The sequence below is a fragment of the Nilaparvata lugens genome, chromosome 11, assembly GCF_014356525.2.
Source record: "Nilaparvata lugens isolate BPH chromosome 11, ASM1435652v1, whole genome shotgun sequence".
Lineage (NCBI taxonomy): Eukaryota > Metazoa > Arthropoda > Insecta > Hemiptera > Delphacidae > Nilaparvata > Nilaparvata lugens.
In genome coordinates this window covers 17,781,787-17,799,930 of record NC_052514.1, presented here as the reverse complement: position 1 = coordinate 17,799,930, position 18,144 = coordinate 17,781,787, and the positions used below count along the sequence as shown (strand labels likewise).

Genomic DNA, 18,144 nt, shown 5'->3' with positions numbered 1-18,144 from the left:
AATGGGGAATTGATTGAGAAATATTGGATTGAAAAGATTAATGATGGAGAGACAAAAACTTGGTGGAAGTGGATTTAAAAATAAAAGAATGAGGTTTATTTTTTTTTAAGAAGTGAGAATTGGGAATGTGTTGGAGAAGTGGAATGTAAGTAAATTTTTTATTCCATGTCCAGGCCATTGAATATCATAAAAACTGGGAATAAATAAAAGTGTACAAAATTTAAGATTCTAAAAATAATCTCCCAACCACTTTCCAGTTGTGCGTACGAGAGTTTTACTCAATGTGAAAATGATTTTCTGAAGATATTACTTTCTTGAAAGACCCTATTCACTTTCCCTTATCTATCTTATTCCTCTATTCTTCATTTCCTCATCTACTATTTATCATTATTCTCATGATTGTTTTAAGAATTATATGAAAATTATGATAACAAATCATCTTTTCATGAACTAAATCTGAACTTGTATGATTTGTGGAAGAAGCTACGTGGACAGATTCATTATAATTTCTATTTTTTATTTTTATTATTATTTTTTTAAAATATGTGATATTTTTGTAGAAAACCTTCATCCTATCAAACAACTGTATTTTATCACCAGAGAGAGCTACCAGTGTTCAAAAGAGACGGTTATTTTCAAGTGAATAGAACTGTGACAAGTTTTAATTTCCATTCATAAGGGAAAAATTTGTTGTGTGATTCAACAGCGACAACTGGAGATATGTCAAGTGCAAATGAACTTTCAAGCTTCATAAATAAAATCAAATACATCAATAAAGATGAGGAGTGTTCTTACTTTCGCGAATTCATGGATACAATACTTCAGGCTATATAATTTGCAAATTGAAAAATATTATTTTTTATTAGCGACCTCCTAATACTAGTTTTCTAAATAACAATTATCGAAACTCCCCTTCAATAACAATTAATTCCAACATGAGTGGAAAGTTATAGATAATAATTTTATTCAGTATTGGGCATCACACTGTCTCTTTCATTTCTAACCGTCCTCTTTCTCGCTTTGTCCTGTATGTAGACTCAAACGACTGATGTATGATTATCAGATTGGCAATTTGCATTTTTATTAACTTGTTCAATAAAGGAGAAATTCAAATTGTTTACATCCGCTCACATTTCAATCCTAGCTTTCTTCTTTTTTCCATGCTTTGTTTGAGTATTGGTCATGTTTAGGATGTGGATATTAAATTTAAATAGCTGATATACATATTCATGACATAAACATTACGTTATTAATGTTTCAAGACATCAATCTGATGATTTTCAACACGGTAAGATATTACTTGTTTGCTCCTGTTTTTTACTCATGATGTTTTGTGGTTACTTTTCTTCCTTCTTCCTACATCCTTTATGGTTTTCCTCTCTTTCTTTTTTGTTCACATATCCATTTCTCCAAGTATATTCATTTATTTATTGTACAAACAAAACACTATAATCATGATATCATTATGATATTGGAAGAAAAACTAGGCTGAGCCTGTACTATTTCTCTCCAAAAATTTTGAAAAATACAGACTACATGTATCACGTTTGCACTTCTCCTCTTCTCCAGTTCCACTGTTCACGAATTATTAAATTTTATACAGTTTCAAATACACTTATCACTAAAATAATATTGAATAACTCAGATTAGTACTGTATCTTTTGTTATTTGAGTTATCGAAGTTGCAATTTGTTTTTAATCACTCTGTGGGTTTCTCAACATGTCAGTTTACTAATTCTAAGGAATCTCATTCATTGACTCAAATAATTGAATTCTCATGAGGAACAGAAAAAAGTAATTATCTATCTCAAAGTGTCGAAGAATGACTTATTTATTCCGAGTCTCATAGATTTGATTGAATAGACAGGGCTGAAAACGTGAAAACCCACTAAATTTTGAGAAAATTCATATGTTCTTCCCCCTCCCATGAAAAAATGCGTCCAAACCTTCCCCCCTGTAGGCACCCATGGAATGGATTTCCTTTGTATCAGAAAGCTAGAATATTCTCAAAAGAATCAGAGGCTACATGTTATTGTCTGAGAGTTCAATAAATAGTGATTACAAAATAGCAAATAAAGTACAAGTCACTCCCACACCTTGGGTGGTGACTGGTGACGTAATGACAATGACACTGGCAGTTGTAAATTGTGAATTATTGAGAGAGAAAATGTATGCAAAAATTTTCGCACACTTCAAAATAAGCTTATGGTTATAGATGTTTCTTTTCGACAATACGGAGGTGAATTAGTGACCATATTCTTTTGGAACATTGTGAATGCCGCCTTCTAGAATCAACCACTCCTATTTCCAAACAGTGCTGTTGGTCGCCAAAAAACCACACCCAATAATATGGAGTTTAGTACTACTATAGCAAAAAGTTTGTGATCTATGTTTTCATTTTTATTGATTCCAAAATGTGTTTTTTAGGGATAAATTGAGGTAGGAGGTAGGTATTGGCGAAATTTTATGTGTGGTAGACACATTGATGTTGTTGATACGATAACAAATGTTGTTTTATTTTGTGAACTAATAATTAATGCATAAGTTTTATATTGTTATTCTCTTGAAAAAAGGAAAATACATACCACTAAAAAACTTTTGCCTGTACGAAAAGAAATAATTATTTTCAATTTATTCATTATACAATTACTTACACACATCATGGTCGGATTAGAGCATAGCCACCTCTAATACAAGGCCGCGGCCTACGATATTGCAACGTCGCAGTGTAGGCCTAAAATCTAATACATAATAATTGGTGAAGAAGATTTAAAAAAATACCAGCTGATCTTTTTTACCAATCATGTATTAGATTGTAGGCCTACACTGCGACGTTGCAATATCGTAGGCCGCGGCCTTGTATTAGAGGTGGCTATGGTTAGAGTGATCGATTGTTCAATGATCCAGAAAAACAGAATGTAGAAATTGAAGATTTTCTGAATAAATAAAACTTGTTCAAAACTAAATTAATGGAATTTGTCTGATTTTGTCATAGTTCTCCCTATGCACGTACAGTATCATGCATACCCTAAATAATAATTCTATTATGGCAGAAGAAACTCTTAAGCTGCGTTTACACCAAAGTTATCAACGAAATGTTTATTTTACCGTCCTTATAAATTGTATTAGATTAAACGGAGCTTGACCAACACATATGCACATCATGTGTATGATAAGTTGTGTTCAATCTAATAGAATCTATAAAGACGGAAAAATAAACATTTTGTTGATAACTTTGGTGTAAACGCAGCTTAACTGTATTCATCTACCATACATTTGTAAGTGATAATTTTGTCAATGTTTTTTTTTTAACGACATTCCTCTCACCATAGACGATACATACTAATAGTTCTGTATTCTTATTCCATGTGTGTCCTATATTCTCATCTAATGTGATTAAGTGAATGATTCAACAAAATTGTCAAATTATGTTGGAAGTCAGAGGCGCATTTCTAGTGACCCAGAAGTCCTATGTATATATTTTTATCTATATATTATCTATGATAACATGGAGCACCGAAGTTGCATCATTTGACACCCGTGAGAAATCGGTCTACTGTTACCAGGTGTTGTTATTTGAAACCAATGTTTGTTTTTTCACCACTTCTGATTTATTTATCCGTTTACTAGATGGTAGTTCACATTCACTGCCAAGGTGATTGTGACCCTGAAGACTGGGCATATTGCGTCTTAAATAGTGGAGATTGTAAACTGTGCTGGAATATTTCATAAGGTACATGTTACGTGAGCTCACTCCTCACTAGTCAGTACATTAGAATGACTCACAAATTCACCATGACCGACATACTCGTTCATGTTAGAGATTCTGATTTCGATAATCAACTTTTCAACTCGATGATATCATTCTTTTGATGGGTAACACTCATGTATGCATTGATCTGTATTTATTTGGATACGGTCTCTATTTATTCGGATACAGTATCTTTTTGGTAGTGTATCCAGCAACTTTTTTGAGTATAGAATTCACTGAGATTATGAGTGTGATGGTCATCGACGGTCATGATTGTCATGGCGACGTCCTTCCAGCATTCACTGATTAAGTTATGTACGATTAAGCTATGTCACTGATTATGTACGTACGTACCCTAGGGAAGGAGAAATACCACCATTGTAAACCTGAGGGCAGCTACAAATAGGATACAATTAAAATTGCATAAAGAATAAATTGTTGAAAAATCTTGTATTTTACCAAGATTTGTAATATTATTATAGTAAAGTGATCCGTATCCATTTTTGTTATTGGTACTGATTTATGTATACTTATATTTCTTCATTAGGGCTACTCTTGAATAGAACAATTTAAAAAAAGGATACTTAGGTTTTATTTTTCTATTTTTTAAACTATGTTACTTTTTCAAAATGTCAAATATACGAGTACGCTTGAAGATTTCAAAAATGAATACCGGTACGTTTTAACGAATGTTTTGTTTTCTCGGTGCTCTACTAAATTTTGTTCTAGGCTAATAGAAAAATATATTTTAACAATAGATACAACTCTAGCAACAAACTCCGTGCAAGCTTTTCGCAAGATTTTGCAACATTCAATTCTCATGAAAGTTGTTGAACATAAGCTCCTTCGCCCTCCAAATACCAACATGCTATGGATATCTTGATTCGCCAAATGAAGCCTGGCCTTTACCTTCTTGCAATCAGCTTTTACTAGACGATGTTGAGCCACCAATTATGATCACTCTCACTTGCCCAACATCACGAACTATGATCCTCTTTTAAAAATTCGATAAATTTATGTGAGATAAGAACACAAAACTATCGCTCTGTTTCAAAATCATTTTGAAATGTCAAATGAGTTATTGCTTTCGGTGTGAATCTTGTACCCTTCATGCAATTCAGACTACCCTCGCGATCTGCGCAGCATTATTAAGGTTACTACGGCATTTGCGAAGCAGTATTGTTAATGTTTCTTCCTCGGGAACTGAACTGCGAATTCCACATCATTCCCAATATCTTCTTCTTATTTTGCAGCCGTAAATCCCAGATAATTATCTTGGTGTGCTCGTAAATTTCTGATAATGTGTCTATTAAAAACGAAAGTCATCTGCAGACTAGCAATTTTTTGGAAACAAGTTCCCGTAGATAACTAGCGATTACGAAGTCCCCCAAAATGCAACGAGTGCCTAATTGGTGTAGCTCTTGAAAGTTGGAACATTCTACGTGATTTAATGGTGATGAGACACGATCGCAATTGAATTCTAAATTCGTCGAGATGAATCCTGCTCATCCTGATTCCTGAAGAGGAATTTCCAAGGCTAATTTATTTACTGTATTTGAATAGTTAGAATAGAAAGCAATTACATTGAACACCTCTATCAACCAACAACTAATTATTTGCAATTCAATTGAAGAGTCTTATTATTAAATATCTTTTTTTGTCTTTTTCCAGGTAAGCTTGATACATGTGGAACCCATTCTTTTATTACCCTGGAACAACTCACTGTGAGTATAGTAGTATAGTAGTATTTCTTATTTCCACCATATATTCTTCTTGTTTCACTACTTGATGTCTAGTAAGATATTACTTTCCTAAAATCGTCGGGAAAGTTGAATGAACATTTTTTATCGTTGCTGGGCCTCTTGTTTAATTTATGTTCATGAATAGTTTTCTAGAATCATGCTTTCCCTGAATTTTTTCATTTTCTCTATTTTTTCTATTGGTCAATACCATAGCCATCTAGTTTAAAGACTAATAAGCTAATTTTTTCTATCCTAAAATACTATACTTTAAAGATTGAACAGTGAATTTCTCATTAGAAACTCTTACTGCTATTGTTTAATTAATATGTACACTTATTGACTGCACTATAAAAGCTAGATTCACTCAATAACTGCTCTGCTCTTTCACTCGACACTACTTGAACAAGCACTACACTAGTTCAAACGGTTTACTCCTTTTGAGCCTCCGCACCAATCCTCCATTGTCTAGCAGTTTGATCGCCTCGACGTTGTCATGTTGGTGCAGTCGCCCCTCGTGCCTCTATTCAACTTTCCATTGAGGTTTCTCATAAAACCTTTCTTTCAGTCCTTTTTTCTTCATATGCTATTGTAAAATTAGTGTGATAAGAAGAATCACCAGTGATGAGAACATATATTTCTCTGCTCAACTTCAATTCATTGTTACTAGTTGCAAGTAATAATGAAAAAATCCGTCCTAGTTCAAATCAAATCTTTATTTTTGTCATAAAACAAACATTGGTTGCATGGACAAAAGTCTATTGAACATAATTATACATATAGTACATGTACAAAATAAAATATACATAAATTCACACAGCCACATAGTTCCAGTCAATTGAACATACTTATACATATAGTACATATACAAAATAAAATATACATAAATTCACACAGCCACATAGTTCCAGCGACTATCCAAGATGACACAGTTTAAGAAGATGGAGTTGAAATGATACACTTCAACCGATCAATCACTATGCAAATTTCTGGAAACTTAGAGATTGTTATTGATAACCAAGCAATAAGAAATAAAACAAAATAAATGTAAGTATTATTGTATAATTTGCTTCTCAAGATTCTATCAATCCAATAAATAAATAAAATGAATGAATTTTTATTGTCATTAAGCAACATTGGCATTAGACAAAGTCAAAACTAATACTACACATTATACAAGTCAGAAGGTTATAAGTTAATGTAATTGAAAGTATATACGATATACATATATAAACACATAAACATAACTACATCTGAAGTGAACCCAGAAGAATTCAAATATTCATCACTATACAAACAAACAGTACTAAACAGTGATTTCCAGAATGATTTTTTAAAGAAGCGTTTCAGAATACCATATTAGAATGTATCAGGAATATCTTGGAAAATAGATACGTTACAAAATGATTGTAGATAAACATCTTGAAGCGCACGAGACATCTGTCACATCTGTTCCTGAGCAGCTGAGAAATGTCAGTAGTACAAGAGGTTGCAGCTTGCATCTTGCAGTCGATATAGAACTGTATAGGATTGTTCCTCTGAGTTAGCAGACTGGAAGTATCTGTAAACTGTATAATGTGGGTTTAGTTCAGGATGCCGAGAACAATCAACCCCAAGTGTCCTCGTGTAGAATTTCGTGTAGTGCGGGTGGCTTATCCCTGGACCCTATTGATGTTTTCAATTTCCTTGTGCTGAAGCGTGCCAGGGCCGAGGGGAAAGGAACAGACAATAAAAGGGATACAGGGAGAATTATGTGCTGATTTGTTGGCAGTGAAGGCTCACCGTGCTATAAAGGTAATGGGTGCATTCTAGGAGGGGGAGAGTGTGTGTCTCTTTTCTGTGTTGAGATCTTATTTCTGGCAAAGTTGGTGGGCTTGTGGTCCAAAAGATGAAATGACATGTGATGAAGGCTGATTGCTCTGCCATTTCTTGCAGGAGTCTGGTAATGATTTGGAAGTATTTTAGGCTAAAGGTAACATGGTTTTCCTGGCTTGGCAACTGTAATCCCTGTAAATTCGGTTCTGAAATCTATTTCACTAAGATGAAGTCATAATATTGGTGCAAACGATGCTACAATACTATGCAATTCGAACAGTGACAACTGAGTCTCCGAGTACAATAACTCAATTAAAACAAATCATGATCTCTTTTTCTTTTGCTTGTAAGTGATTGACTTTGTGTGTTAGTGTATATTAAATTAATATTCAACTCTAACACATATTTTATTGAAATACATATTGAATTCAATAAATTAAAATGGCAATGGGACAAATCAAGTACAGGAATATAAACATTTTCTGTTGCATTATTCACTAAGATCCGTGAGAAATTACTTTTAAAACGGCTCTTTCTGGAAGACGGAGAGGTCCGATGCTCTATCCTCCACTAATCACTCCCACTACCTAGCAGCATTCTCCTTCTTTTGTGTCTGTGTGAGAGAGCTCACCTCTTCATGTTAAAATTTATATCTCACAGACTTTATGCGGATAGTTGAAACTATTAAAGCTAGTAAAAGTAAATTCGTATGGCTTTTTGTTGGTTCCTTGCGGGGAGATTCCACGTCGCCTAAATAAATATAATTTAAGCCCTCAATGAGTCTTATACTTCAGCCGGGACTGACAATTTAACGTGCCCATCCGATAAAATGCTTTTCCATTGATAAACTAATAAACCTTTGAATGATGTTAATTACGTTCAATACATTATTATTCGATTAAGAATTTGATTAAGTTGGTATGACTATGGTAGGCATTTATATAAAATGATATACTGAACTTCCGTACAGTTAAGTATTCAGTATTCCGTAGAGGATCCAGACCAAAAGAAAAATCAATGCTAAAAAATAATTTTATGAGATAGTCTCAATCATGATACCCCACTATAATAAAATGTATCGAGGAGATCATAACAAAGGCATACACTGACTTTTTGATATGATTATCCTCATGATTCTTATTTAATGTATTTTTCTTTATAGCTCATATCTAGCTTATAGCATGAACTTAAAAATAAACATGGACCAAATAAAATTTAGAAAACATCTCACCAACTAACAATATATGAAAACTGAATAAACATTATATCTGTACTTATGGTCAGTGATTATAGAATGTAATTCATTAAATTACATCTTATACTCACTGTTTATAGTATCATCTCTTTTGACTATGCGGATCTCAGAATAAACATTTTGTATTACTTTACGGCTTCTCCACCTCCTGTATTTTTCAACTTCTGTATTCTATTTCCTTTGTATTCCCAACAATTTTGATTAGCATTCCTGCCATCTACTTCCGACTTATCCTTACAGAATTCCGAATTGGTGGTTCCAAAATCAAAACCACAGCTTCCGACATTGTTAACTACTCTAATCCATCAACATTGCGAATATTATTGGCGCAGAACCAAACAGAATTGGCACTCCTAATTCACCTTCATTACGACTTTATGATTATTTAGGCGAGGACAAATGGCCACAAGATGTGTTGGGTCGGAAGTTGGGTGGCTTCCTGATTCTGCTTCTTTGTTTGTTGATCGTGTGGGAGGAAAGAGAATGATTGTTTGGGTAATCGCGAGCGAGGAATGAGTAGGATGACGGACAGAGATGAGAGCAGTGCAGACCAGTCAAAACATGACCTTGAACTCCGTCTGCACTGACGAGTTGGTGTTTCAGTTCACCGTTTAGCTTTGTGCAGGTCTACAGGTGTCTCACTCCACTCTGCTACTGATAATTCACTGCTATTGTTCAGTTCTTTCTAGTTACTTTGCTGATATTCCTCTACTTGTTCGATTATTTCTGGTTACTTTGATTATTCTTACTTTTGCCTTCTATTCTTCTAATTTTTCCTAGGATGTAGCACAGAGAAGATAGAGATATATAGAATCCTACTACTTTGTGGATGTAGACAGTTCGATATCAGAAAAATGGACAAAAAAAGGAAGATTAGATTAGATTAGAAGATTAGAAAGAAAAAAGAAAGGATAGAGATGAAGAAGTTGAAAAAGAATAAGAAGTTAGAGAACAATATTAATAATACGATCATCGATTGACTGCTGAAAAAGTGAAGAGAATTAGAAGAACTAGAAGGCAAGAGAAATGATTGAATCTTACCTCCTGCCTTTTATTTCTTCTAATTTTTCCACTTTCTTCTTTCTCTCTCTTATCACGTGTGTTGATGTTGATCTCGTGTGTTGATGGGAAGGATATTATTTTATATCCTTCCTAAAGAATCGACAATTATTTGTTGAAAAACCGCCGATTTATGAAGTTACATTACAATTTTATATTATCGTTATTCTAATTGCATTTATTCTTTATTCTCATTGATTAATTATCTATACTTTGTAAAATTCGTTGAATAATTAGTATTACCGTCATTTAATGTAAATTAGTGTATAAGCCAGTAAATATTGTAACATACATAAAGAAATCTAATCTAATCGAATCCCTAGTCTTTTCACTTTCAACCATACTCCTGCTCCTTTCTCTTCTCTCTCGCATCAGTCAATCAATCGCATTATTGATATTGCTCTCCAACTTCTCATCCTTCTCCAACTTCTTCCTTTATATCATGCATCAATCTTCCTCATTTGTCCCCTTTTCTCGTATTGAACTGCCTACATCCTTCTTTACAATTTCATATCCTCTTCCTCCTATCGCCTGATTACTACAGTCACTCCATTATTCCTTCTCCATTTCTTATTCATCATCTTCATCCTCCTCTATATTTTCATGAATCACTTCTCCTCCTTCTCATCCAATTTGTTTTCTCCATTCAAATTAGAACTTTCTCCCATTTCGTTTCAAAACGTTTCCTATCTAAAATCTTCTTATTTGCTATCTGTTTTTCCCCACTTTTATTTATTCTGTTTCCTACTTATTGAATACTGTTAGGCCTACACAGGTTTTTTTCCTCATATCCATATTCACTATACATGATATTATCATTATCTATTTTGCTTTATCAATCTTCAATCTGTTTGTTAATTTTGTAGTTATTTCTTCCATTTTCCCCTACGTTTTATCCCCTTCTATCTCTTCTTTCATCTGTAGCTCTCAATATTCATCATATTTCTCCACTCCTCTTTCTCTACCTTCTCGTCTTATTCGCCTTCTGTCCAATGTTCTTCTCCGATATTATGTTTTTACCTCTGGCATCTATTCTTACATTCCATTCTCCTATTCTTTCCTTACCTATTACTTTTTTTTCTCCCACCAATGCATGATGGATTTCTCGCCTTCTCCATCATTTACTGCTCTTTTCTTCCTTGCATCCTTCCTTTCTACTTTCACTTCTCCCTTTACTCATTTACTCTCCCTAACTCTTCGTCTTTTCGTATTTGTTCTTACTTACTCAACATTTTTTTACTTTCCATCATCAGTTCACTCATCCATCATTCTCTGTTGAATCCATCCATTCTCATCTTGTCCTTCGTTTTTCTCCATTCAAATTAGATCTTTCTCCCATTTCCCCCATATTAGATCTTTCTCCCATATAGAGCTTTCTTCTATAGAGATTAAGCTTAATCACAAAAAGAAACCACTTAAGCCTTGGATCACTCAGGGGCTAATCAACTCGATTAATAAGAGGGATAAAATGGCTAAAAAAGTAAAACAAGAACCTTTCAATACAAGTTTGAAAAATGAATTCAAATCCTATAGAAACTTATTGAATAATCTTATTACCAGCACTAAAGATAATTATTATAGAAATAAAATTGATGAATGTGGCAAAGATGCAAAAAAATATGGACTTACATTAACGAGCTGCTAAATAAGGGAGGAAATGAGTGTAGTAGAATAAAACTGAATGCACAAGAATTAAATGAATATTTTGTAAATGTGGGTAAGACTTATGCAGATAAAATAGCGAAATATGAAAACCAAACTGATTATAAATTTTATTATAAAAAAGATAATTCAAGTCTAGGAAACTCGTTTTTTTTTAAAACCTGTCATAGAAGATGAAGTAAAAAATGTAATATATAGTCTAAAAAGCAATACTAGTCCAGGCATAGATGGCATTAATAGTAAGATTTTGAAAAAAATAGCGCCTTTTATAGCTTGGCCGTTGACTTTTATAATAAATAAATGCTTTGAAAAAGGATTTTTTCCAACTTCATTCAAGATCGCTAAGATTAAACCACTTTTCAAATCAGGGGATAGGAAACTTGCAGAAAATTATAGACCAATTAGTTTATTAAGTTCATTGACTAAAATAATGGAGAAATTGATAAAAAAACAGATTATTAAGTTTTTAAACAAACACAAAATAATAGAAGAGAATCAGTTTGGTTTTCAGAGTAAAAAGAGTACAAATGATGCCCTGATCAAATTCTCGAACGCGGTTTCAGATCGTTTGAACCAAGGAAAGAAAACCCTAGCTATCTTCCTGGACCTAGCAAAAGCTTATGACACTGTGTCTCACGATAAGTTATTGGACAAATTAGAGTGGGTTGGCATAAGAGGATTACCTTTAAAATTGTTCAAGAGCTACTTGTCAAATAGAGCACAGATTTTATCACTTGATGACTCAGTAAGTGAAATACCTCTTTCATGCTATGGTCTCCCTCAAGGCACTGTCTTATCACCTATCCTCTTCCTGTTATATGTGAATGAAGTACTTAGATTAGAGTTGAATGGAGGGGAAGTATATTCATTCGCAGATGACACAGTGTTGTTGTATGGGGGTGAAACATGGAATGAGACCTATGAGACGGCCGCTAAAGGCGTCTCTACACTAAAAAGATGGTTGGATTTCAACTCCCTTAGTTTAAATATTAAAAAACAAAGTATATTGCTTTTTCAAGGAGTATTGCTGGAAGAGAAGAAACGAACTGTGTACTTAAACTGCACATTAATTGTGAGAATTTTAACAATAATTTAGCTGCATGTAACTGCCCTGAAATAGAAAAAACCAGCCACATCAAATACCTAGGTATAATTATTGATGAAGGATTTAAATGGAAAAGACACATTGATTATTTGTGTGAGCGATTAAAGTTTGTATCCTATAATTTCTATAAATTGCGGTCCATACTCCAGATACCAATGTTAAAAATGGTTTACTTTGCAATTGTACAGTCCCTACTGCAATATGGATTAGTGGTTTGGGGGGAGCATTCAACACTCATCTATTAGCTCTATTTATAATACAAAAAATGATTATAAAAACAATACTAAATAGACCCATGATATACCCTTCTATTCAAGCCTTCAATGAAATTAAAGTGATGACAATCCGCCAGCTGTATGTATTGAACGTCTTTAAATACTTTCAGAGTAACAAAAATATATTTTTTAAAATAAATAACGAACATCAACGAACCAGATACAATATAAATAAATATAAATGTTATGACTCAGATCTGACAATCATCCGTAAGCAGCTTATTTATATAGCACCAAAAATAATCAATAAATTACCTTCAGATCTCATTGAATTTCCATGTATCAAAACTGTCCCTAATAACATAAGAGATTGGATTTGCCAGAATTTTTATTTTGATTTGAATATTTTGTGATTTTTTTCGTATAAGATTTGCGATTTGCCAAGATTTTTTTTTTCCAATATATTTTGTGTTTTTTTTCTTCGTAGCAGTATTACGATTTGCCAGAATTTTTATTCCAATTTGAATATTTGTTATTTTTTTCGTATGGGAATTACGATTTGCCAGAATTTTTTATTTTCAATTTTAATATTTTGTGAATTTTTTTGTTTTTATAAGAATATTATGATTTTCCCTCTTCCCATTTACCATGAAATGCGTTCTATATACCCTGTTTACACTGTATTTATGGATCACTATATGAATAAGAGAGTACCATAGTTATATAGAATATTAAGATACTCGAGAGAATTTTTTAATTTTTTTGTTGTGAATTCTGTTTCGATTCCTCGTTTCAGAATTTACTATTCTGTAAAGATATTTGCTTCTGTGCTAAATCAATTTAATTCAGGTTAAGCGTATTATAATTTCATCTCCTACTCCCACTGGCGAACAAGAGTCATCTTATGCCAGTGGTTTTTTCACTTACCGTTTATTATTATTACACTTTGGTTGTATTGTATTGTCATGTTGAGCTTTGTTTGATTCATGTACGTATATGTATTTATGAGTGTGGAATAAATAATTTGAATTGAATTGAATTGAATTTCGTTTCAAAACTTTTCCTATCTAAAATCTTCTTATTTGCTATCTGTTTTTCCCCACTTTTCTCCATTCTGTTTCCCACGTTTTGAATACTGTTAGGCTTACACAGGTTTTTTTCCTCATATCCATATTCACTATACTTGATATTATCATTATCTATTTTGCTTTATCAATCTTCTATCTGTTTGTTAACTTTGTAGTTATTTCTCCCATTCTCCCTCACGTTTTGTCCCCTTCTATCTCTTCTTTCATCTGTAGCTCTCAATATTCATCATATTTCTCCACTCCTCTTTCTCTACCTTCTCGTCTTATTCACCTTCTGTTCAATGATCTTCTCCGATATTATGTTTTTACCTCTGGCATATTTCATTCTCCTATTCTTTCCTTACCTATTCCTTCTTTTTTCTCCCACCAATGCATGATGGATTTCTCGCCTTCTCCATCATTTACTGCTCTTTTCGTCCTTACATCCTTCCTCTCTACTTTCACTTCTCCCTTTACTTATCTACTCTCCCTAACTCGTATTTTTTACTCGTCTCTTCGTATTTTTTCTTACTTCCTCAACATTTTTTTACTTTCCATCAACAGTTCACTCATCCATCATTCTCTGTTGAATCCATCCATTCTCATCTTGTCCTTCGTTTTTCTCCTTTTGGCTTTGGCTACTCACTCATTCTTCTTTGCCAATTTCTTGCTTTTTCCTCAGCTAAACTGCTGCATTTCATGTGGACGTGCCCCCCAGTTGCATTCCTGCATCTCAATTACCCTTCACAGCTAACTTCTGCCCAGGTCATCTTCTTCTTCTTTTTCTTTTCTTCTTCTTCTTCTTCTTCTTCGACTCCTCCTTCTCTTCCTCCTCCTCCCCATCTTATTTTTCTTTCTCCACCACAAACTCAACCAACTCCTACTCATCCTCTCCCTTCTACTCCTCCGCCTCCTTCATCATTATTTTCCTAAATTTTTCTTCTCCTTCTTGACCCCTCTTCTTCATGCTCCTTCTTCAAGTACTCCTGCCTATCATCTTCCTCCTATCCCTCCCCTTTTTCACCCTTCCTCATCCTGATGCTTTTCTTCTTCATCTTCATATTTACCTGCACCAACCTCTGTTTTAATCCTTTTTCTCTTCTATCTGGCGTTTTCTGCATTCCACATACAGTACCGGGTTGTACACACCTGATTGTTGGTGCATCCATTCTGTGGTCTAATGTGATAGGAGTAATGAACAGTAGTGCTGTGGTCAGGTGGTGCTTGATGATCCATTCACCTCATTACCTACGCACAGCACAATTCAAGCTCTCAAAATAGGATTCAAATGCAATCGAAAAAATGAAAAGCTAATCTTCTGCTGCATGTATGTGCAGCTTCAGACCACCTTCCTGTCTACCTATCTCACTGCTTGTCTCTCATTTCACTTCCCTACATGCCAGTTCGACTTTCCTCATTTCTTTGTCTTATCACAAACTGATCACAAACTGTTACTAACTGATGGTAATTGGAATAGATGATCACTGGACTTTTCTAGTTTCATTCTCTATGAGGGTACTCCTCTATGAGTGCCGAGTTCATCCTGTTTCTCATACATTTCCTTGTCTATTTTTCCTGTAACTTAAAGAGTTTGACTTTTATAAGATCCCAAGTAAGTATAAATGTAATCTATTTCCATAGAGATGAATAAAATTTACTGTTTTAATTTGATTTGTATTTTTCATTTTGAATAAATTCCGATCTCAATTTCAAAGCAAAGCTAATAATAAATTAGACCTGGCATTGAGATGATGTATGGTCATAGAGTAAACATATTCACCATACCTAGTTTATTTGTCTCTGATATGGTTTATTATTGGATATGTCTGTTTCTTTTTTCTTGAATATTTATTTATCGATTAATTGATAAAATTTATAGATATTTTAGCTATCGATCGTGTACATGAATGATGTGATGAATTGATCAAATATAATTCTTTTTCAGATACTCTTCCCAATTTTTTGAATTTCAAAAACAGCTCAAACGAAATAGAAATGAATAGTTCATCAATCATAATTACTTCACTTACTTGATTATAGGCATTTTTATGTGGTTAATGTTTCTTATTACTAATGACCTGGCATCTCATTTATATTGATGCAAATATAACCCGTCATTAACTAAAACCTATAGGGTGGCCATCATCTAGAGAATGAGGTGCTGACCCGGGTTCGAATCCCGGCTTGGGCAAAATATTTTTCTCGGGTCACTCCTGTTTCTCGGATGAACACGTTAAGTGTCGGTCCCGGCTGCTTAAAAACAGTCGTAGAGTCATATCTGAGGCCTTGAAATTGATCTGTATTGTACGACCTGATAGTCTAACTCTGACACCAGATATGTACTTGACAGATCACACAATATTATTATTATTTTATAACTAAAGCCTGAAGATAATTTATGGGTCCTTTCTTGTCTTAAACTCAAAACAGTTCATTTTATGACAGTTGAGCAACTTCATAATTTCTTCTTGCCCATTTCATCCGCATAGTACACATGTTCATGATCTCCAGATATATTATAATACTTCTCCATACTTCTTAATGTACCATCAATTTGAGTTTTTCTCATTCAATAGTATCATTTCATCTCATAAATTATCTTTTTTGTTCCTCCTGATACATGCACGCCAGTCTGACACCAAAGGGAATCAAGCTAATCATCATAAAACCCTTTCCATGCGAACACTTTTTGTTGACCATTGGCTTCGTTAATCACCTAGCCAGCCTTCCCCCCCCCCTCCATGACACTTCCCCTAACTATTGCCACTCATCTGTGTGTAGCGTGGAATGATTTTCGAAATCCCTCTGCTCTTGCAACCCTCCAGGGACTGACAGCTGGAGGGGTGCTCCGATATTTCCTCCCCTATATCCGCTGCTGTAATATTCGCGACTCTTGTCTGGTTCCCCCCTCCCCTCACACAGATGCACACTCAGTAACAATTGTAGTCTTTGATGCGGAATCATTTAGTTGGCTCATCCCTCATGGAATTCGCCCCTGTGTTGTTGCATGGTGTGTCTGTTGGTCTATACTGACATTCGTCTAGGATGATGTTTTCCAGCGGTTTAATTACGTCAATATCGTCCGTGTGTTCGGAGTAATATTAGTGGTACAGTTTGGAATACTCGTATGTAGGGTGTAAATTACTGATAATACTGTTAATTTTGAGATAGAATAGCGTATATTCAGATCATTATCCTGAGTACATCAATTTCCAATAATTTAGTACTGCATTTTATCTCAATATATTAATATCACAATAATGTATTGTAATAGAGGAAAACGTCATAAACATAGCTACTATGATATAAGTTTGCAAAAATATGTACAAACCTATAATAATATAAGATTTAAAAGTGGATTAATAGTTACTTCTCCAGCTGAACTCCGATCAGATGAGTAAGTTTAGAGGAAGAATAGAGCACTGAAACTGTTCTGAACAAAGCTCAGGCTAGAGCTACCAGTGGACTGTAATTTACTATTCAAATTATCAAATACAAACAAGGAGCAAAATTTAATCTTCAATTTGAGCCAGGTTATTGGTACAGCTAAACTCTGCATTAATGAACAATAAAAAGAGCAAAAACTCACCAGATTTAATCCAATTTTGTCTACTTGCCCTTCGAAGCCTTTATTAGGTGTTTTGGTCAGATTGAGGTGGGAAGAAATCTGGGAAAAAGATAGGTTTTGCTTCCAGGCTGTTTTTTCACGTTCAACTTGCAGGCTGGTTCTGTACTATGTTTGAACGAAGCTCAAACTGATTCTTTATAAATTCAAAACTGATGCAAATTAATTCAATTTAACACTATTTACGCTGTTATATTTATAATTCACACACACGACACTTAAACAATCAATTACTAGAAATTTCCGATGGAAATTACATGACAAAATACAAATTTGCTCTTGCACAAGACGACGGGCTGATAAATCAAGAACAACGACTGGTCGACTAGAACAAGATGACTCGGGCTTTTTTTCTCCTCGACAAACCAAACAGCTGGACGATCGACACTAGCGCACAAGCCTGCTACGGGCAGAACTGTAGTCTGGGATTTGGCGCTAGAATTCAAAAATGCTCTGGCCAGACCATACCCCCGCCTCTGAAAAACTATTTTTCAGCCAAGTTACAAAAACTGAAAAACCAAAGAAAGGAAAAAAAAATCCAGACATGCCGAAGAAGAACAAAAAAAAAACACCAACACAAAAAAAAACAACACAAAGAAAAAATGCAACAAGCACAACAACTATTGAGTTGGGAGTGGATACAGTTTTGTAACTGGTCTTTTATAAATACCAGTTTTTAGGCGAACACGGAAACAACGATTACACTTAAACACACAAATACGAATAATAGAGCGAGCAGACAGTATCCAGAATTTCTGTCCGATCAAGGACAACAATAACGAAGGTCCAGCATGACAGTTCTTCTTGTGATGATAATCAATCAACATCGGAAAGCGTCGGATTTTGGTAGG

The 18,144-nt window shown here is 34.1% G+C and overlaps 1 protein-coding gene across 2 annotated transcripts in view; it reads left to right on the top strand.

The window, feature by feature from the left end:
- Positions 1 to 18,144, top strand: part of LOC111048098 — a 248,504-nt gene that overhangs the window by 121,535 nt on the left and 108,825 nt on the right. The window lies entirely within an intron of this gene.